This window comes from Strigops habroptila, chromosome 17 (assembly GCF_004027225.2).
Source record: "Strigops habroptila isolate Jane chromosome 17, bStrHab1.2.pri, whole genome shotgun sequence".
NCBI lineage: Eukaryota > Metazoa > Chordata > Aves > Psittaciformes > Psittacidae > Strigops > Strigops habroptila.
In genome coordinates, this window is record NC_044293.2 from 6623668 (window position 1) to 6642497 (window position 18830).

Sequence of the window (18830 nt, forward strand, 5' to 3'; positions counted from 1 at the left end):
AATAAACAGTTCAGGATGCAAAGTATATTCTCACCAATAGCTTTTCCCCCGGGGCAAAGTGTCCCTAAACCGAAACACAGGATTCCTTTCACCTTTGGGACGGGAATAGGTCTGATCCCTGCTGGAAAATGGCCCCCAACGAGAATAAAGTGCATATCGAGCCCAGCAGACACTGGGGACAAGGGCTCTGGCACTGGGGGGGTCACACATGGGCACTGTCACAAAGCCTCTGTCAGAGCTGTTGGTGTTTGGCAGCAAAGGTTTGTAAAGCTCAGGCTAAAAACAAAGGTGGTGGTAAAAGCCTCTTGCTCACTGGTTATTCCGTAAGCCATTAGTGCCTCCAACCCCCATAACTTTAGTGGGGGCTATTATAAGCGTAGTGGCAAAGCTGTGGAGCTAATTACTGTTTAGTTATTAAGCAGAACATAGAGCTGCGTAATGAGCACAGGGAATTCCAGGCTTTCTTCCCTGTGAGGGTGCTGAGGCACTGGAATACCCAGAGAAGCTGTGGCTGCCCCATCCCTGGCAGTGTTCAAGGCCAGGTTGGACACAGGGGCTTGGAGCAACCTGCTCTAGCAGAAGGTGTCCCTGCCCATGGAACTAGATGAGCTTTAAGGTCCTTTCCAACCCAAACCAGTCCGTGATTCTCTGAGACCTCCCAGAGGGCTGCACATCACCGCAACCATCCTTGCACTGGAGCTGATTTGTACATCCCAAAGCTGGAATTGCAAGTCAAGAACAAATGCGATCAAACCCACAAATTAGCTCACAAAAAGAAATAATATGAACCCATCTCCTCAGAACAACACTTACAATTTAAAGCAAGCATGAGCAAAGTGGATCAAGGGAGCTCAACACCAGCACAATTAGCTTCTGGAACTTATTGCCACAGGATACTAAGAACAACAAGAACTTAACAGGATTCCAAACAGGATTAGTTGTGTATGTAATAAAATGCATATCCAGAATGAGAATGAGCCACCCACCAGCTTGGGAAACAGAAACCCTGGAGCTTCGGAGCTCCAGCCTTGTTTCAACAAGCACCAGGAACTTCCTCTTCTGCAGGTTCATCTTCCCCCATTGCTGCTCCACCTCTGTCAGAGGCGGCCCGAGCTAGGAACAGCACAGGAGATGTGATGCGCTCAGGGATGCACTGTCGTCATTCCAGGTTGGCAATGCTTGCTCCAGACTCCCTCCCAAGCCAGGTGAGCTGTGGGTGACAGGTCTTGGCTGAGAAAGCATTCGCAGCACTCAATACTTCTTCATAAACGGCTGCACTTCACACATGGGTTTTAAAAAGCATCTCCATCATGATGAAAAGCTGTTGGATTTACAGCCCACTTCCAAAGGGAAAGACAAATGAGAGTTGTTTTCTTCAGGGAAATGCTGATGACACCCATGAGAAGTTATCTGACTTTCTTTAAGGTTGAATGCTGAGTGAGTGCTCCAGCAAGTAGCTCCTTCGAGGGCTTCTCCATCAAGTCTCCTCAAGCTGGTGACACCACGATACCTTGAGTTATTCCTTTGCTCAGCTCAGACCACATCCCCACTGTCAGAACCACCCAGAGGCTCTCTTTCCACCCCTGTGGTGTGTTTTGCACTGTGTATTTTGCTCACTGCTGCCTTCCATAGATGTTAAAAAGTGACATTAACAAAGGATGACCCAATTTCAACATGATCGGACTAAATGCCACAGCTCCATAACAGGCTTTGCAATTGCTTTGTCCAAAGGGTTGGAAGAGTTACACATAAGAGAGGCAGTGGGATGCAAGGACCAAGCCTCATCTTGCCAACCTGCATGCAGAAGGCCACTGTCTCAGAGTCTGCAATACCCTACTCTGTTGTTAGTCATTGTTCCCTTCAGTTGTCAGTGCTGGAGAGAAGCCCCAGCCTTTGATACACTGAATGAGGGGTGTAGGATTGTGTGGCTCCATCTTGGTGGTGGGGCACCCAGTGGGCTGCCTCTGACACTGGCACCTGAAACTATCACCCATGAAGAGCTGTGCCCAGCAAGCCACAAACCCTCATTGAATCTCCCTGCTGGCCCTGCAGCATGTTCCCAATTCCAGACCTGGAGCTGAGGCTGCTCGCCCCACACACCGCTGCCTCTTGACTCGCTGGGAGATGGGGCAGGACCCACCGGTTGGCACTGACCCACTGCTCAGGGCACGCAGCTCAGCACCTCCATACCCGAGACCTGACTTCACAGCCTCCAGCACTCACTTTGAATCACTGACTTCTTCCCTAGCCCTGAAAGGAATTAAATCCTGCTCTATTTAAAAAGAGTTATTAATAACCTGATTCCAATGCATACAAAAAGAAGGCTGGCAGACTGAGTGAGCAAGCTGGCCCTCTCCACTGCAGCAAGCCACCACCGGGCACCTCAGCACCTTCCAGAGGGCTTCACTTTGCAAAAGCATAAATTCCTTTCTTTTCAATAGCAAAATCCAGTATCTTAAAGGTTGTTTTTTGAAGGCTAGGGGAAAAACCAACCTGCTGGCATCCAAATTCCCCTTGAGTGCTGCAAACAGCAGCTGTTGTAAGCACCAGTCCCTGAAGATGCCACTGAAGGAAAACTGCTTTGCGGGACCTGTTGTTGGGTTGCTGGATGGGGGGCACGCGTCCAGGCTGAGAGGAGCATCTGCTGCCACGGTGTTCCTGCTCAGGGGATGCAACGTGTTGTAAATGCACACACACGGCATCTCCTCCACACTCCACACTAACCAAAGTCCTTGTTAGATGCTGCCTGAGCAACAACCCCTCCAGCATCTCAGCACCAGCACCTCAGCATCCCTCAGCGCTGCAGGATGGATTTCTATGCCAGCAGCAGTGCTTGCAGGGGCAGGGCTGACTCGCAGCAGTTCTCTCCTGCAGGCCTCCTCTCCTCTCCCAGGACAGATCCAGCAAAGACGCAGCACTTGGAGCTCACTCAGCTCCTTGGTCAGCCAAAAAATCACAGCCAAGAGCATCACAGCAACCCGCAGGGAAAACCCCCCGCTCCCATTCCCTGCTAGGTGGCTTCTTTAAAGAGATGAGCCTCAAATCCAAAGCCCTGCTTAGTGCTTGGTGTCCGTTAGTGCAGCCACAGACCTGCTCTTTGGAAGCAGGAAGGTCATTTGGAAGGGATCTCTTGCTGGATTTGGGCAGGGTCCTCAGGATGCACTCATCCTTCTTCCCTCACCTCCTGTCTCCACAGTGAACACGAGGCCTCTGCCTGCCCGGGACCCTTTGACATGTCAGAATAACATGGACCCATCTCCCACTTGAGAAGCATTCGGAAGGAAACGAGTTCCTTTCTTTTGCCATGCCCCCATATGCCAATCCAATAAACCCAGAGCTATTCCAGCCCTGGCAAGGAGATGGGATTTGGCTCTTGGTTTGTCTCCGAGTGGGAAAGACTAATTCTACCGGTTTCACCAGCTCGCAGTGGAAGCCTGGATCCAGCTCCATCCTCTCCCGTGGCTCGGTGCCTTTGGCTCACCTACACCTCAGCTTGCTCTAGGGGTGAGATGAAAATAGCTGCTTCTGTTGGACAGGAATCACAGGGCTCGAGCAGCTAAATACAGCAATGGCACAAGCACTGCTGCCTAGGGTGCTGGCAAAGCACAGCTCACGCTGACCGAGGGCCTGGGGAAGGTCAGTGCTCCTAAATTTAGACTCACCCAAGGGCCAGATCTTCTCCGTATGAACGAGAAACCAGCCGAAGCTGGAGACAGAATGAAGCAGTGAACACGCAACCCTCACAGGCAGAGCAGCACCTCTGAACACCTCTCCCTGCTGCCCAGCTCCCTGGTACCAGCCCCTGCCATTTCCAAGAGCATCTTCACCACCTGAAAGTGCTTCACCTGCTTGGCCAAGCCCCATCCTGCTACCAAACTGTTGGGACACATGGAACTCCAATGTACACGAGGCACATGGAATGTGACACAGAGAGAGCTGCAGATGCAGCTGATGGACAGACAGACTCCCCTGCAGTGCTTTACTTGCAAGGTGAGGAGCGAGAGAGCCCTTGGGGAGAACCTGGAGGGGTTTGTAATGGCTGCTCTAAGAATACTGTAATCATGCAGTAATTACAGTGCATCTCAAATCAGCCACACAAATTGCAGCCTTATTATGCCTGTCACCTACCTTGTGTGGCAGGGACACAGAGACAGGCCACCCCCTGCCCAAGGAGGGAACAGGGTTAGGAGACTCAAAGCACAGCCCCATCCTGTTCCAAGCCATGCGAGTGGCTTCCTCAAGTGAGCAGGACCACATCGTGCTGTACCTCAAGGTACAACACTCCGTTAAGTCAGGTTGATTTTGCCTTTTTGGAATGAAACGAATACCTGCAAGCACAAGAGCAGCCCTTGGTGTTGCATTGGAGCTGTCAGTCTTTCAAATGGCATTCCTGCAGATGAGTAAGCTTTAGAAACAAGAGTTACTGAACTCTTGGAGTCAGCTGACAATGAGGCAGAGCAGTGAGGGTGGCTGGGAGGGGGAATCAGTGCTGCCTGCTTCCAGAGGGGCTCAGTGCCGCATGGGGCCCTAAAGCAGCTCGAGGGACTGGGCCTTGCTGACCAAGGCAGAATGCAGGCTATGAAGACGAGGGGTGCAGCACGTCTGGGAGGACATCCTGGTCCACCTTCCCTCTGTCCTGCTGGCTTAAAAGTGAAGAACTTCCTCTTTCAGTCCCTCTGGATGTGATGCTTCTCATCCAGCTCCAACCCCCTGCCACGGGCAGGGACACCTTCCACTAGAGCAGGTTGCTCCAAGCCCCTGTGTCCAACCTGGCCTTGAACACTGCCAGGGATGGGGCATTCACCACTTCCTTGGGCATCCCATGACTTCCAAGCCGAAAGTGCACCAAGGCAATAGCTGATCCCAACCTGAACGTGAACACTCCTCAGCCCCACAGCCCCTTTTCCCTCCAGCCGCGGGTCTGAGCCCTGCCTTGCTGCTCAGCTCCCAGTTTGCTCTGGAAGCAGAATGACTCAGGCTGTTGGTGAGTTATTAACCAGAGTCTCTTCCCATTGGAGCACCATGGTCTGAGGTGCCTGGGTGGGACAACAGAGCACAGAGCCCACAGCACAGCAGGGACAAATGATGTTGGCAGCATGATTAGAAGAGGAACTGGAGGAGGAAAGGGGGTGCATGTGTGAGGTGAGAGCTTCAGAGGGTTCCAACAAACCCTGTGCCACCACACGTCAGGTTTCCCAAAGCCAGGGGACAGGGAGACAGCTTAGGTCCCCCCAGGTCAAAGCACCCCTTCCACACACTCATCCTGCTCCTGCAGCCCCCCAAAGCATCCAGCAGCAATATATGTTGTGCGACCTCTTCCTGAGCCCAGCACTTCTTCACCTGGTAACAGTGACAATAACCCCAGCATCCTCACAATGCCATGGACAACTCCTCCTCTACAAAGCGCAGGGATTGGCAGCTCCCCTCCTACCATCCTTTGGGCTTTATTTATGGAAAGGCACCTTCTATTGCCATTTGTGCTTCTTCCTCAGGCTGCTCTGCCAGGCTGGAGGCAGAGACAGTATCCACACCTCCAGGATCCAGACAGCTCCACCTTGCTGCCAAGGGATTCATCCTGGAGTGCTGTTATTCACAGTTATGCCTGCCAGGCCCCTTCTCAATACTCCTGGCTGCTTGCACTTGGAGAATTTCGGAGCTAAAGTAACCAGTAACTGATAGAACAACTATAAGGTACATGTCTGAGCCACCCAAGAGTTGAACTCTCACCACACCACCTTCTCTTTTAACCATCTCCTGCCATGGCTGAATCCTGCTGCTCCGGCCAAGCCAGCACATGCAAATCCACCAGCATCCTTCCCTGTGCACGCCAGCAGCTTCCCACACAGGTAGAGTTGTCCTGGACTCACCCTTATCGCTCACGTTCCACCCAGTCTTTTCAGTTTTAGCACTTCCTGGTAATGATCATGCCAGGAATGCTGCTCATCTAACTGAAACCCAGAAACAACCCTCCCAAACGCTTGCAGAAGGTCATGCCAGCAAGCTCGCTGGAAAGGAGCATGTTAGAGCCATGCCCTGTGGATGTGCCGCTGTTATACGACAGACACTGGAGTCTCGCTCCTTACAAGGGACTCTGTACCTCCAACCTCCACAACCAGCTCCCTTGTTCATCCCAGTGGATCCCAGCCCACCTGTATAACCCTTTGCGTGTCCGTACAGCCCCACATCACCCAAAGCCAGCCTCTCCTGGGGCACTGCATCCCTGCAGCTCCTGCACGAGGATGGGAGGCCGCAGCGTTGCTGTACCCCAGCAGGGCCGTAGGGAGCATGCAGGCAGTGCCACAGGCTGGCTGGCAGGCTCGCAAGGGTGGCAGGCTTGTGCCACATTCTACTTCTCTCTCCCAAATTAGAAGCAAAACGTGCCACTAGAAAGTCAGGTGAAAGCAAAAGGCTTCTTCTCAGTATCACTGCATGAGGCAGCATCTTCAAGCACCCCCGGCTCCCAGGGTCCAGCCCTGCTACCTACAGCACAGCACTGCTCTCCTCCAAGATGCTCCATAAACCCCAGCCTTTCCCTTGGGCTCGCGGTGACAGTTCCCCACAGGGATGGAGGGGTGGCAGGGAGGTGACACGGTGCCCACAGGAGGGCATTGACTTTAGCACGTTGCCATAGGGCCCTGCAGAGTTCTTGCCATAGCAGGGAGGCATCTAATGTGCAGGGGTCACACCGAACAGCCAAGTCTGCTTCCCGTCCATCAAGGCTGAATCAGCACGAGGCTGGAAGACATGAGCTGAAGCTGGAGAAAGCTCACTTGGATGCACTAGCCAGCAGCACTGCAGGGTATTGGTGTCTCAGCACAGCTGCAGGTTTCCTCTCCGTGTCCCAGGCTATGGGATTCAGATGGAATAACCACAGAAGATCATGTAGTCTGGTCCTGTGCGGCCGGAGCAATGTCGCTCCCCAGCACTGGCTGGGTTTTGCTCATTGAGAAGCTGGACTCTCAAGTAAGTACAGGCCTGGCCCTCCCAGGACTCCAAGAGAAATCCATGGATACACATTTCTTCTTTAGCTTTAGAAGCTGCTAAACAGATGGACAAACAAAGGAGGGGATCTAAGGCGCTGAGCCAGAATGCTTCAGCACCATGGTGGTATTTATAGAGGAGCCCAGGGGGAGGTACCCCAGCACCCACTCCACTGTCACACTGCAGCTTGCTCAGCACCCACACACATATGCACCCAGAGCCACTCATTCCCAGCAGAGCCCAGGATCACCTTCACCCTCACTTTGTGCCGCCAGGACAAGAGTATGGGCTGTGCAAAACTGCACCGTAGCAAAAGTGATGGGGAGAGGAGTGATGCTTTTGCTTCACCGGGAGCTGGAGCGGGCCCCGAGTCACACTGGCATTATGTGGTGATAATGCTGGAAGTATTATAAATGCTTTGCATGCCAGACAAATCCTGGAGCAGGCTTCCAAATCCCCTCCAAATCCCCACTTGCATCTCTGCAGTCATCCATTCATGAAACCCAGAGCAGAGCCCCAGCATCCATCCGTTTGCTCCTGGTCTCTTTCCAGCTGAGGGGAAGCGAGGCAGAGTCAAGGTGTTTCTTCCGGATTAGCCTCCTTTTGTCTTTCAGGTGCTGAACCTGAGGAGGAAACTGCTGGGCCATTCCAGGCCAGCACTGAGGAAGGCAGCGGAGCCGAATCCATGCCCGTTCCCTGGAAGTGAAGCATGCCCCATTCTCCACGAGCTCTGGCCCCCATGAGCTGTGGCACTGGTGAAACTGGAGCTGGAGCAGCTGTGCACATCTGGCTCCAGCTGAATTCCCACTCACCAGAGGTCGGATGGGAGCTGCACTGGCCTCGCAGTGCCCATCTGCAGGGGTTTAGGGGAGGAGACCCCCATCCCTGCCTCCTGCAGTGCCATGGCTCTGCATCCCCACAGCAGAGCTGGCTGTCTGCATTCTGCCTGCAACCAACAGGGACAATTCCTTGGGATTCTTTTAGGGTAAATCCCCTTCCTGGAGGTTTCAAAGATGGGGTTAAACTCCTTTCTGAGGTCTGTCCCATTCTAACTGGCAGAACTTCTTCTCTGGGTTCCTGTAGCTTTGCCTACGTGCTGACAGGACAATCACCTTTTCCCTGTCAGCATCTGGCTACCTCTCTCCATCACAACCAAGCAGCAGTGTTTTCTCTGTCCATGCTGTTCACTCTGCTCCAGTGCAGAGACTTGATGTTCCCAGCACCAAGGACCCTGGAGCACCAAACCACATCCCAGGAACTAACAATACATAGCATTCCAGGGCAGCATAGAGGCTGGAGCTGGGCCAGCAGTGACCAATGCATTAGCACACCCTTGGAGAGCTAATACATCACCTGCTCTTAAAGAACAGCACAGGAAGCCTTGCACAGAAGATGAGCTCTTGTCCCATCTTTAGGAGAACAGCTCAGATCCAGGCAGGAGGAGGATTTGGAGCCTTTCTCTCTTTGTTCTGCTGCCACTGCCCAGCACATCACCCCGTGTTCATCTGGATAGGATAGCTCCAGGAGGGGTTTGTGGGCTGGCAAAGTGCTGGAAGCCATGTGGTGCTTGAGCAGGACAGGGCATTTTTCAGGGAGCAGCCCAGACTATGTGCACATCTGCACACAGCTGTAGAGGGGGAGAACACACACTGCTATAGACATGGGTAACAGAGGTGTGCAAAGCTGCCTCTGCACAGCCTGCCTTGGGAAGTGGGACTTGGTACAGGCTGGGAGAACAGGAGGGAAGGACTAAAGCGGGACAAAGCCACCAGCACTGCAAGAGACCAAGATCTGCTCCCTGGCACAGTGAAGTGTTCTCAGTGATTCCCTCAAGCTCCCAGTTCCTCTGCTCCCTGGAGGTGTGGAGTTCCATTAAAGGATGTGGGAGGATATATTCAACAGTGACTAATTTGCTGTATCACTTGGAGCTCTTGGGAGCGTCCACGTGTCTAGATGAGGGTATGAAGATTCATTCACCCTGAGGTCTCCACTTAGCAAAGCCCTTATTAGCTCCTGGAGGTGAATCCAGCCAAGCCAAACGCAAGGAACGTTGCTGCCCAAGGCCTGGTGTGTCCCCAGGAGTCAGAGATGTTGCTGGTGAGCCCCTGGAAAGCAGGCGCTGCTCATCCCTGCAAGACAAAATGCACAGGGAAGCAAGGAAGGACCATCCCCTGTCTGCCCATGAGTTCAATCTGCCCGCTGGGTTTGCTTGGAAGAATCCAAACCTGCTGGTTTTGAGCTACTAGAAACAGACCAAGAGCAAGAGAGAGCAAAAGGCAAGTCTCCAAGAAACACTAAACCATGAAGTGCAACGTTTGCCCTGGTGTGCGTTTCCCAAGGAAGCGTTGCTTTGACAAGGAGCCAGCTCAGGACAGCGTGTGCTCACACTCTGACACTGGGAGATTCCTTGGGCAGCTCAGGACGGCTCTCCCAGCTCCAGGAATTGTTTGCCAGGCAAACCCAAGCTGCTCTTCTTGCCTTGGGAGGTGCCCAAGTGCAGAGTGAAGACTGGGAAGATGCAGGTTGAGGGAGGGAAGAGCAAATCTGGGATGGATCCAGGCATGGCTGGAGCTCTGGGAGATGCTGCCTGATGAGGACAAAGCCACAAGGAGCACAGAATCCCTGACCCAGTGGCACCACGTCAGGCCTGGCACATGGACCAAGGGACAGTCCCTTCCTAGGCTTGGGATTCACTCTGAGTCCCATGGATGGCTTGGGAAGCTTTGGGATGCCAGCTAACAGCTGCATGACATGGGAGAGCACTCAGAGCCAGCGCCACCTACTTCACTTTTCTTCTTCTGTCTTTCACATTGAACCAGGAGAATGAAATCACTGCTCAGCTCCCTTCCCGTTCGAGTAGCATCCTCTGTCCTGCTGGCTCTGGCCATTTCCAGAGCCTTGATCCCTGCCACATAATTAACCCTCCTGGGTGAAATCTCCTTCTGATTCCTTCCCCAGAACACCACCTGTATTCCCCAGTGCTCTGAAGCTGCCATTGTGCTACATACAGAAAGAAGATATTTCACCCTCTTTCCCCTGAGTGCCTCCCATTTTCCCACACCTTTTTGATCCCAACTCTCTCAGGTGAGCCCAAAATCCCAACCAGTGTAAGCTTGCAATTGGCATTGGAGAGCTGTATCCAGAGAAGTACATGAACAAGGCAAGCAAGAGCTTGGGTCAGTAGGAGAATTCCCTGCTATGAGCAAGGAGGAAACAAAGGAATGTCTTGGAGCTCCACAGCCCTTCTTCCATTTCCGTGTGCACACATTCCCCCCAACCTCCCTCATTCACACAGGTTCACTACAGTTTAGACAAGGATGTACAAGACCCATCCAACACACTGCAAAGGCTCTTCCAGTCCCAACACTGGACCGTCAGCTCCTTCGGTGTGCACAGACATCAAGTGATGGCTCATGACTTCCTGCACTGTGTGCACCCAACTGGGGACTTGGGTGATGCGTCACTACCCAAAAACCAAAGCAAATGCTGCCTAACCTCATGCCAAGAGCCATCAAGAAGCCCCTGAAGGCAAGGGAAGGATGGACAGCACAGAACAAATGGCTATTGCAGCAGCAAGATAGTGAGGGACACCCAGCCAAGGCCTCCACTTGCTGGGATTAACTGGGTCTGGGCTTCACAGCTGTAAAGATCAGGTTCTCCTCAGAGCTTCCCCAAACACCTGGGCTAAACCACCTCCCAGTACTAGCTGAAGTTGTGCTTCTGGTCTGACAGAGAGGAATCAGGACTTTCAGGGTCAGAGAGCCAGGAACTGAGTCAGCCAGAGGCCCAGCAGGGAAAAGGGAAGCATCATTTGATGAGGGCTTCATTGATCACCATGGACTTCCTCCCCCATAATCACTGTTTTGCACTCCCACAGCATAAGACGACACAGAGATCACTCCTCAGCTGGCAAAGCGTCGCTCAGCCATCTCCTATGCCTCCAAAAGACAGCACTCAGAAAGCTTTTCCCTTCAAGCAGCCTCAAAGTTGGCTCTCACCACCACTGGCACGAATGAAAGGGATTTCAGTTCCCCCTCCTCCTAAACCCATCCCTTTCTGTTGCGAAGAAAAGGCAGAGGATGACCAAGGGGAGGGAAACGCAACTCTCCAGTGGCTTCTCACCTCTCATCCTCCTGCACGGAGGCACGGGAGGGCTGGAAGGGCGCGGGGCCATTGCATTCCCCACGGGAGGAAGCCCACGGAGCGGGTGCAGGGCTGGGCGGGCAGGGCTGGGGGCACAGTGTATATTATCCGTACCCCAGCCTGAAAAAGGGGGGGCAAAGTGATCTCCAGCAGCCCCCGGCACCCATTCTGCATCCTTGAAATACACGGGGAGGGGTGGAAGAATGAGTCTTCCCTGCTTCCTCCCAGCCGCATGCACACATCCACACACACCCTGTGCATAAAGGAGCTCTGTCCTGCTCAGCTCAGCCATGCAATGCCTGCAAGAGGCAGGAGTTACCTTATTCCTACAGCCTGAGCCTCCTCCTCTCTCCATCGTGGCTGGGAAGCTGCTCCCATTCATGCTTTAATCCCTGGGAACAGAGGCACGATTCAAAGCGGCTCTTCGCCCACCGGAGCGGGCTCCCCGCAGCCACCTCCTCCTCCTCCTCCTCCTCCTTTCTGCCTTGATTTTCTCGGGTATGTATTCCTCTCAATCCAGGCAGCGACCAAGATCCTCCTTCCCTGCCTCTGCCTCCCGTTCCACTCGCAAAGCAGCGGCGTTGGAGAGCTCCTTCCTCCTCCTCCTCCGGGCACCTCCGCTTCCCAGGTCTGCAGCGTAAGGAAGAGAGCGGGAGAGGAGGGGACGTGCAACCAGGGAGGAGGAGGAGGAGGAAGGAGCCAGAGCGTGGCTGCTTTGTATCCAGAGCAGTGCCCTCCCCCCTGCCAGAGGAGGACCTGTGCTGCTAATGGTCTGTACCAATTGATTCCACTTAGGCAGGGGCGGCGGGAGGAGGGAAAGCCAGGGATGGCTCTGAGCGGGCCCCTTCGGGAACTGCTTCCTGCCCTCCTCACTCCAACCATCACCCGCGGACCGAGGTGAGGGAGGTGCTCCCCGGCTCAGCAGGCAAAGGGGAAGTGCGAGGCTGGGGGCGAGGGAAGGGTCTTGGAGAGGGAAAGCAGTGCCTGGATGCTGGGTGGAAGGCGAGGTTCTCCTCTAGCCCCTCTGCCCCACCTTCTGCACACACACTGCTCTTAGTGTGTGCCTCCATTCCCCAGCTGGGCTTTGCAGCTCCCCTTCTGCCTAGCACCATGGCCCCCCTCAGCCATCCCAACCCAGCAGGAACATGATTCCCGCATGGGAAGGAGGCTCTGAATGTGCCAAGGGCTGTCCCTAAACTGGGGACAATTGCAGACAGGACACTTGTGACCTCTAAGAATGCAGCAGGGCCCTCCGTATCCCCTCCTTCAGAGGGACCACTTGGAGGATGCAGGAAAGATCTCACGTCCTGGTAATGCTCTTTAGTGGTTAAGCCAGGCAGGGCTGCCTCATGCTCAGCACCACAGTACCTGTGTCTCTGAGGCCACACTCACATCTGGACAGTTTAACATGAGCCAAAAGGCAGTCCTGAGGTTGGGAGTGAGTTACCTTTTGCCCGTCCTGCTCTTGCTGCCTTCCAACCACATCAACCCCTCCATATCCCACCACCTCCTGCTGGCTGCGTGTTCCACAGAGGACATGAACAGATCCACAGCTACTCCCTTGTTACTCCCTCTCTTCCAGACCTAGTAAGGTTACAGTGCCATGGTAACCTGTAGGTATAGACAGATTTACTTATGCTTTACCCAAAAAAGGAACAGCAAAGGAAAAACACAACCTTCCAGTTACTGTGAAAAGCTTCAGTGCTCGGGGAGCTGAGGTCCCTGTTGTGGAGCCTTCTCAGTGGCCTCCAACAGTGATTCCCACCATTGCCAGGGCCAGCAGCTCCCATACTCTTCCCTCCTCAAGGGAAGCAAGCTGGGGGACTCCACGTGTGGCCCCAAGCCACTGCTTCAGGTCTGCACTGCACAAACCAGGGCGATGATGCAGTTCTTGCAATCAAAGGGAACGTGGCCTTTTTGTCCTTGGTCTCATTTCCTGCGCGGCACCCAGGGAGAGCTCAGCTCCGAAGCCTGGGAATGTCGTGCCAATCCAGCCAGTACCAAGGGTGTCCCTGGCCCCTGTGCCTATTAAAAATGCATAATGTCCACTTATATCAGAAGGGGGGGGTTCAGACCAAGCACTTCTCCAGCATATCCCAGGCTACCTGCTGTTATGGCATTGAGGAGACGGATAGGAAGGAACTGTCCCTTGAGGCCTCCAGCAGGAGGTAAGAAAGGGCATATTCATTCACTGTTTCAGGGCTGGGAGAGAAAACAAGGGAGAAGAGACATAAAGATGCTCTTGCCACAGACCCTGAGCACATCCAGACTCAGGGAGGAGGGAAAGGGGATATGCTACACCCGAGATGTGGAACATGACGGCTGAGCAGTAACGTTTCAGGCTCAGCCCCTCATCAGTGTCTCTGGAGGCTCACAAAGGTGAAAGGCATTGGGGAAAGTATCAAAGAGGCTCTGGAGGGACACAGACAGACAGAGAAAGGCACTGCTGTGTCCTCCCTGGCTGCACACCACAGCCTGACTCACCCAGAGCAGCAGAACAATGCAGCGGAGCCGCTGCTCTGACATTTCCCTTCGAACCTTCGCGTATCGACTTGTTTGCAATGCTGGCTATGGAGTGTGCCACATGCCCCAGAGCCAGATTCCAGGAGACAGGGATGGAGGACAGGCTCAGGCAACGCTCCCGAAGGATCTCGGGATCAAGGGGGGAAGGGAAGGGTGTTGTTTGCCTGGAATCCAACGTGCTTCCCAGAGGATGCGACTCTGAAGCAGCAGCCTCGCTGTTGACAGCAGTGTATATAAACAGAGCACTATTTCCCTACTCCCTCCCCCTTCTTATTATAGCACAAACCACCCCGAGTAAAACACACAAACACACCAATCCACTATAAAAGGAAAACAAAGCCCCAGGCACAGGCACACTCACACTCTGGATACTCTTCTGGAGAGCGCAGCGTATATTCCATACCTTAAATGCCCTTTTTTTCACCACGAACGCTGTGCCCCTGGCCAGGTTTATGCCAGGGTTATTGCCACAGGGCTGGGGCCATGGGAACACCTCACCTAGCTGCTCCCAGCCTGCCCCTTGACCATGCTCCATCTCCTGGTACCGCAGACTCCCAGCCCCACAGCAGCAGCGCCGGGGCAGGCCGCGGTACCAGGAAGAGCTGCAGCTCCTTTCCCCCTCTTCCCACCATCTGGCCCTGCCAGGAGGATCCCTGCCCGGAACCACGCTGCAGCCAGGCAGGAACACGTGTGTCTCCAGCTCACGCTGAGGCAGCGCAGGCGAGGGCACAGCACCATGGAGAAGGTGTGTTCAGTGTGCACACACCAGCAGGAGCAAGCCAAGGGCTGATGTGGTCCGTGTGTCCCATCTAATGTGGCTGCAGCCTCCCTGTTCCCCCAGTCGCAGCTTTACTACCTCTAGCAGCACCATCTCTAGTAGTTCCTCGGGGAACTACCCCACCTCAGGCTCCTCAGCTGGGCTCAGTTATTCCCACTGTGTGGTGCCAGGCTGCAGGAATGGCTATCCACAAGAACAGGACGGGGGAAGAGATGGGCCAGTTTTTGCAATGTCAGAGCCAAGCCTGGCACTAGGAAGGGAGAACCTCATCTCATTTCCCAGATAGTCCCAATGCACTGGGAGAGGCCATGGAGAAAAACCCCTCCCCTTTGCCAAACTAAGACAATTCCTTTCTTCCCGCAGGAGGCTGAGCTTGTAACCATAACTCAAACTACATGCTCATGTTAACTCTCCATGCAACAAAACCTCTCAGTCCTGGTGCTCCCTTTAAGCACCACGGCCCATCCCACCCCCTGGCATGGATCCTTGCTCCTACATGTATGTACTGGTCACAAGATCCCATTCAAATTCTCCTTATGATCCACCCAAAGAGTCCATCTCATGGGCTTCACCTACACAAGCCATCAGAGGTGCTTCCTCATCACTCAGCTCCACTTGTGCAGCCAGCTGGGCAGCGCCCTCAGCAAGATGGAAGCAACCAGACACCAGCAAGAGGCTCTGGAAGATGGGCACTGATCCACTTGATCCGATGGATGTTCAAAGGGACCTTTGGAGGAAAACCACTCCCTGAGCACGGCCCATCTTTACCTTGAAGCCAGGGCAGGGAGATCCTCTTCCCTGGCAGCAGTGCAGCTGCAGATGCTTCTTAACATCTTGGCAGGAACTCTTCACAGGCTAAAGAGCCACGGCAGGTAAACCTCACCCAGGGGAACACCTAACAGGGGATGCTTTAGCACACTGCTGGGAGCTGGCAGGAGTGATTCAATAACCCCTCGCCTCCTCGCCCAGCTACAGCCCTGCTCCGATCGATACCCTGGCCAGAGTCCAAGGCAGAGACTGATCAGAGCCCGGCACAAGGCAGACAGTGCTAAATCACACACATCCCAAGTGTTCCCTGCGGGATTGCAATTCATTGGGAAGCACCCTCTTAGCAAACAAACAGCAGCAGCGATCCAGCTCTCCCTGCGTGGCTTTGTCATCAAGCTCCGGTTCCAAGTCCTCCATCACACAGGTCAGGAACTCTTCTCTTGGCTCCGGATGCCATCACTTGTGGCCAGAAGAGAGGAGAGGAAGCAAAACCATGCTGTGGTTATTGCTGGGTCTCTCAGTGTGTTGAGACAACCCCAGATGGGGACTTACACATGACAGAAGCACAGGCCTTTTTGGATTTTAGGGCTCAGGAGACTCACCAGCATGTCTGAGCCAAAGACCTGCATTTCTCTCTGCCTTAATCCTTCAGCTGCACTATTGACATTTGCTCTGCCCCATTTCCAACTCTGTTGTCCCCACATTTCCTACCACTGCTTCGCCAGCCAGCTTTGGATCTTACAGAGAGAGACCCTTCTTCAAGAGCAGCTTGTGGCACAGCATCACACAAGCAATCGAGACTCTTTTTTCCTGTCCTGTTTATACATATTCATTGCAGATGTTTCAAAGCAGCAGAGCCTGGTGCAGAATGCCCCAAAAGCAAAGCAGACTACACCTCATGCTACAGGTCAGCATGGTCCTGCTGCCTCTTGCCTGTAAATATTCACAGGTCATGATAGCACAGCACAAAAGCAGCAGCAGCAAATCTCAGCTGTGACAGTCGTGCCCCTGCCAGATGCCCATTCCCTGCTACTAACCTCCATCTCTAAATTATGATGTGGGAATCACGTCTCCTTGCCTGGGTTTCCCAACCAGAATCAGTTGGATCTATAAGGAACTGTTGTGTTCATGCCTGGGAAGGACAAATGAGGATGCAAGCAGAGTGATAAATCCTCTGATGTGCACATTTCTGGTTTTATCATGTAGTTAATCAGGAAGGAGTATGTTCAGTTTAGCCACAGCTCCACGCTCTGCCTCTATAATCTGAATCCCAGAAGGGCCTTATAAAACCATAATCTGCAATGCAAAATGGCAAAGCATATGGGAGTGTCTATAGATTTTCCAAATCACCTGTGCCCTAATTTAATCTGAATAACAATTAGTTTACTCTTATCAGTTAATTGTGCCCCTTGTGGATTCAGCAACACTGCAGCTCCTCACCAAACACCTTTGTCTGAGCCTGCTCTGATTACTCTCTGGCTCTTCCAGCCCTTCTTGCAGCTTTGGCAACAAAGGCAAAACTGCTGCTAAACACAACCCCAGCACCACCGGCAGCAAAGCTGGGCTCACAGAGCCAGAGCACTAAGCAGAGCAGCCTGGGCTTAACAGCAGGTTACTCCAGTCTCTCCAGCTCAGCAAGGGCAGCATCCCCACAGCATCCCAGAGGAAGGACATGGAGCTGTTGGAGCAGGCGCAGAGGAGGCCACGAGGATGAGCAGGGGCTGGAGCAGCTCCCGTATGGAGACAGGCTGAGAACATTGGGGCTGCTCAGCCTGGAGGAGAGAAGCTGCGTGGACACCTCAGAGCAGCTTCCAGTGTCTGAAGGGGGATACAAGGATGCTGGAGAGGGACCTTCATCAGGGACTGGAGTGATAGCACAAGGGGTGATGGGTTTAAACTGAAACAGGGGAAGTTCAGGTTAGATATAAGGAAGAAGTTGTTCCCTGTGAGGGTGCTGAGGCGCTGGCACAGGGTGCCCAGAGAAGCTGTGGCTGCCCCATCCCTGGCAGTGTTCAAGGCCAGGTTGGACACAGGGGCTTGGAGCAACCTGCTCTAGTGGAAGGTGTCCCTGCCCGTGGCAGGGGTTGGAACTGGATGATCTTAAGGTCCTTTCCACCCCAAACCAGTCTGGGATTCTATGATTCTATGAGCAGCATGAGGAGTTTCTCCAGCCCCAGCCATTCTCCATCCGTATCCCCACTCCAGCTGCTCCGACAGAGACGGGATGTGTCTCTCAGCAGTGGAAGGTTGGAGAAGATTTCCATTTCACCTCTGGGGCTGTGATAGCAGAGGACAGAGAGCCAAGGCAGCAGGGTCCTACCTCCAGCTCTACCACTGGCTCCAAATGTGCAAGTCAACTCTGAGCCTGCTTCTTGACCCAAGGAAGCACCGAGCCTCTGGTGCTGGCTGTTCCCAACCTGCTAGATTCAGGCATCAGAGGCATCTCAGCAGCACAATTAGATGTTGAAGCCACAGAGGATGTGCATCTTCACACTAAGGAAGCTGAAAAGCTTCTCCATCATCTGTGCTGACGCCTGCTCCTGCACCACCCTGAACACAGACAGAAAGGACACTCACCCTGCTCGAGCCAGGGAATCCATCACCTGCCACATCAAATATGCTCATCATCCTTCTATAGTGCAACCTCTGCTCCTCTCCAAAATGGGATATCTCCACCCTCACCAAGGAATAAGCTGCTGTAAATACTTCACCGCTTGTATTACTCTCCTGTAACTGTTATCATGACCTTTCCATGCTCTATTTTGGAGTGCCTCTGACCAGGTCATTATTGCTGAGCTCCAGTGGAACAGCAGCATTCACCTCCCACAGACAGCAGATGCCAAGCTCATGGTGTTTGCCCTCTCCTGGGAAAAGATGATGCCACGAGCAGGCCCAGGTTGAGCTCTGGCATTGTGGCAATGCCATCAAAGATCTCTGACGTTCCCCAGTGGATCCTCCCTCTCTTGTTGCCCACCTCACCAGCTTGGCAAGCAGCAAAGAAAAAGCAGCTCCAGGTTGCTTTAAACAAGGCCAAGTGTCAGTCACTTGAGCAGCAGCAGCAGTGCGAGCCCAGGCTGCAGTGGCTGGGATAATCCTGCAGGCAGCATCAGCTATTCTGACAGCAGTGAGTCATTCCCCAGGCTAATTCCCAGCTAAAGGCAGGAATCAGCTGAAGGCATTGATTCTCTACGGAGCTTCAAGGAACAACACCTCTGCAGCCCTTGTTTCTGCTCCAACCATCCCACACAGCCAAGCACGTGCAGCACCAGTTGGGATGAGCTGGCAGGTGAGGACAGGGCCTGTCTTTTGACCGTCTCAGGCTCCTCAGGGCACAGCTTGCAGCTCAGGCAGGGCCACTCGGGCTGGAGGAAGAAGCTGGAAGCACAAAGCAAACCAAAGCTTGTTCTGCAGACCTGCCTGTTCACGCAGGTCTGACAGCATCAGCCTCTACATAAACTGAGGGATCTCATCCAGCTCAGGCACTGCAAATCCATGCATGGCACAGAACTGAACTGGCCTTTTCAGAAGGGCTGTATTTTATTGAGTGCAGTTTCAATGGCCACCAACTTATTGAGCAGCCTTTTCATAAACACAAATTTACCATTGACTCAGTATTGATGCTGCTTTCCTCTCCCCT

The 18830-nt window shown here is 53.5% G+C and overlaps 1 protein-coding gene across 6 annotated transcripts in view; it reads right to left on the reverse strand.

The window, feature by feature from the left end:
- Window positions 1–18830, reverse strand: part of B3GAT1 (beta-1,3-glucuronyltransferase 1) — an 89582-nt gene that overhangs the window by 15121 nt on the left and 55631 nt on the right. For 4 of the 6 annotated variants that reach the window (XM_030505401.1, XM_030505398.1, XM_030505403.1 and 1 more), the window contains exon 1: window positions 11444–11878. The exons of 1 other annotated variant lie outside the window; for it this stretch is intronic. The gene's annotated coding sequence lies outside the window, so the exon portion shown is untranslated. Of the gene's footprint in view, window positions 1–11443; window positions 11879–18830 lie in introns of those variants that run through there. One more of the 6 variants, XM_030505404.1, reaches the window with a different exon arrangement.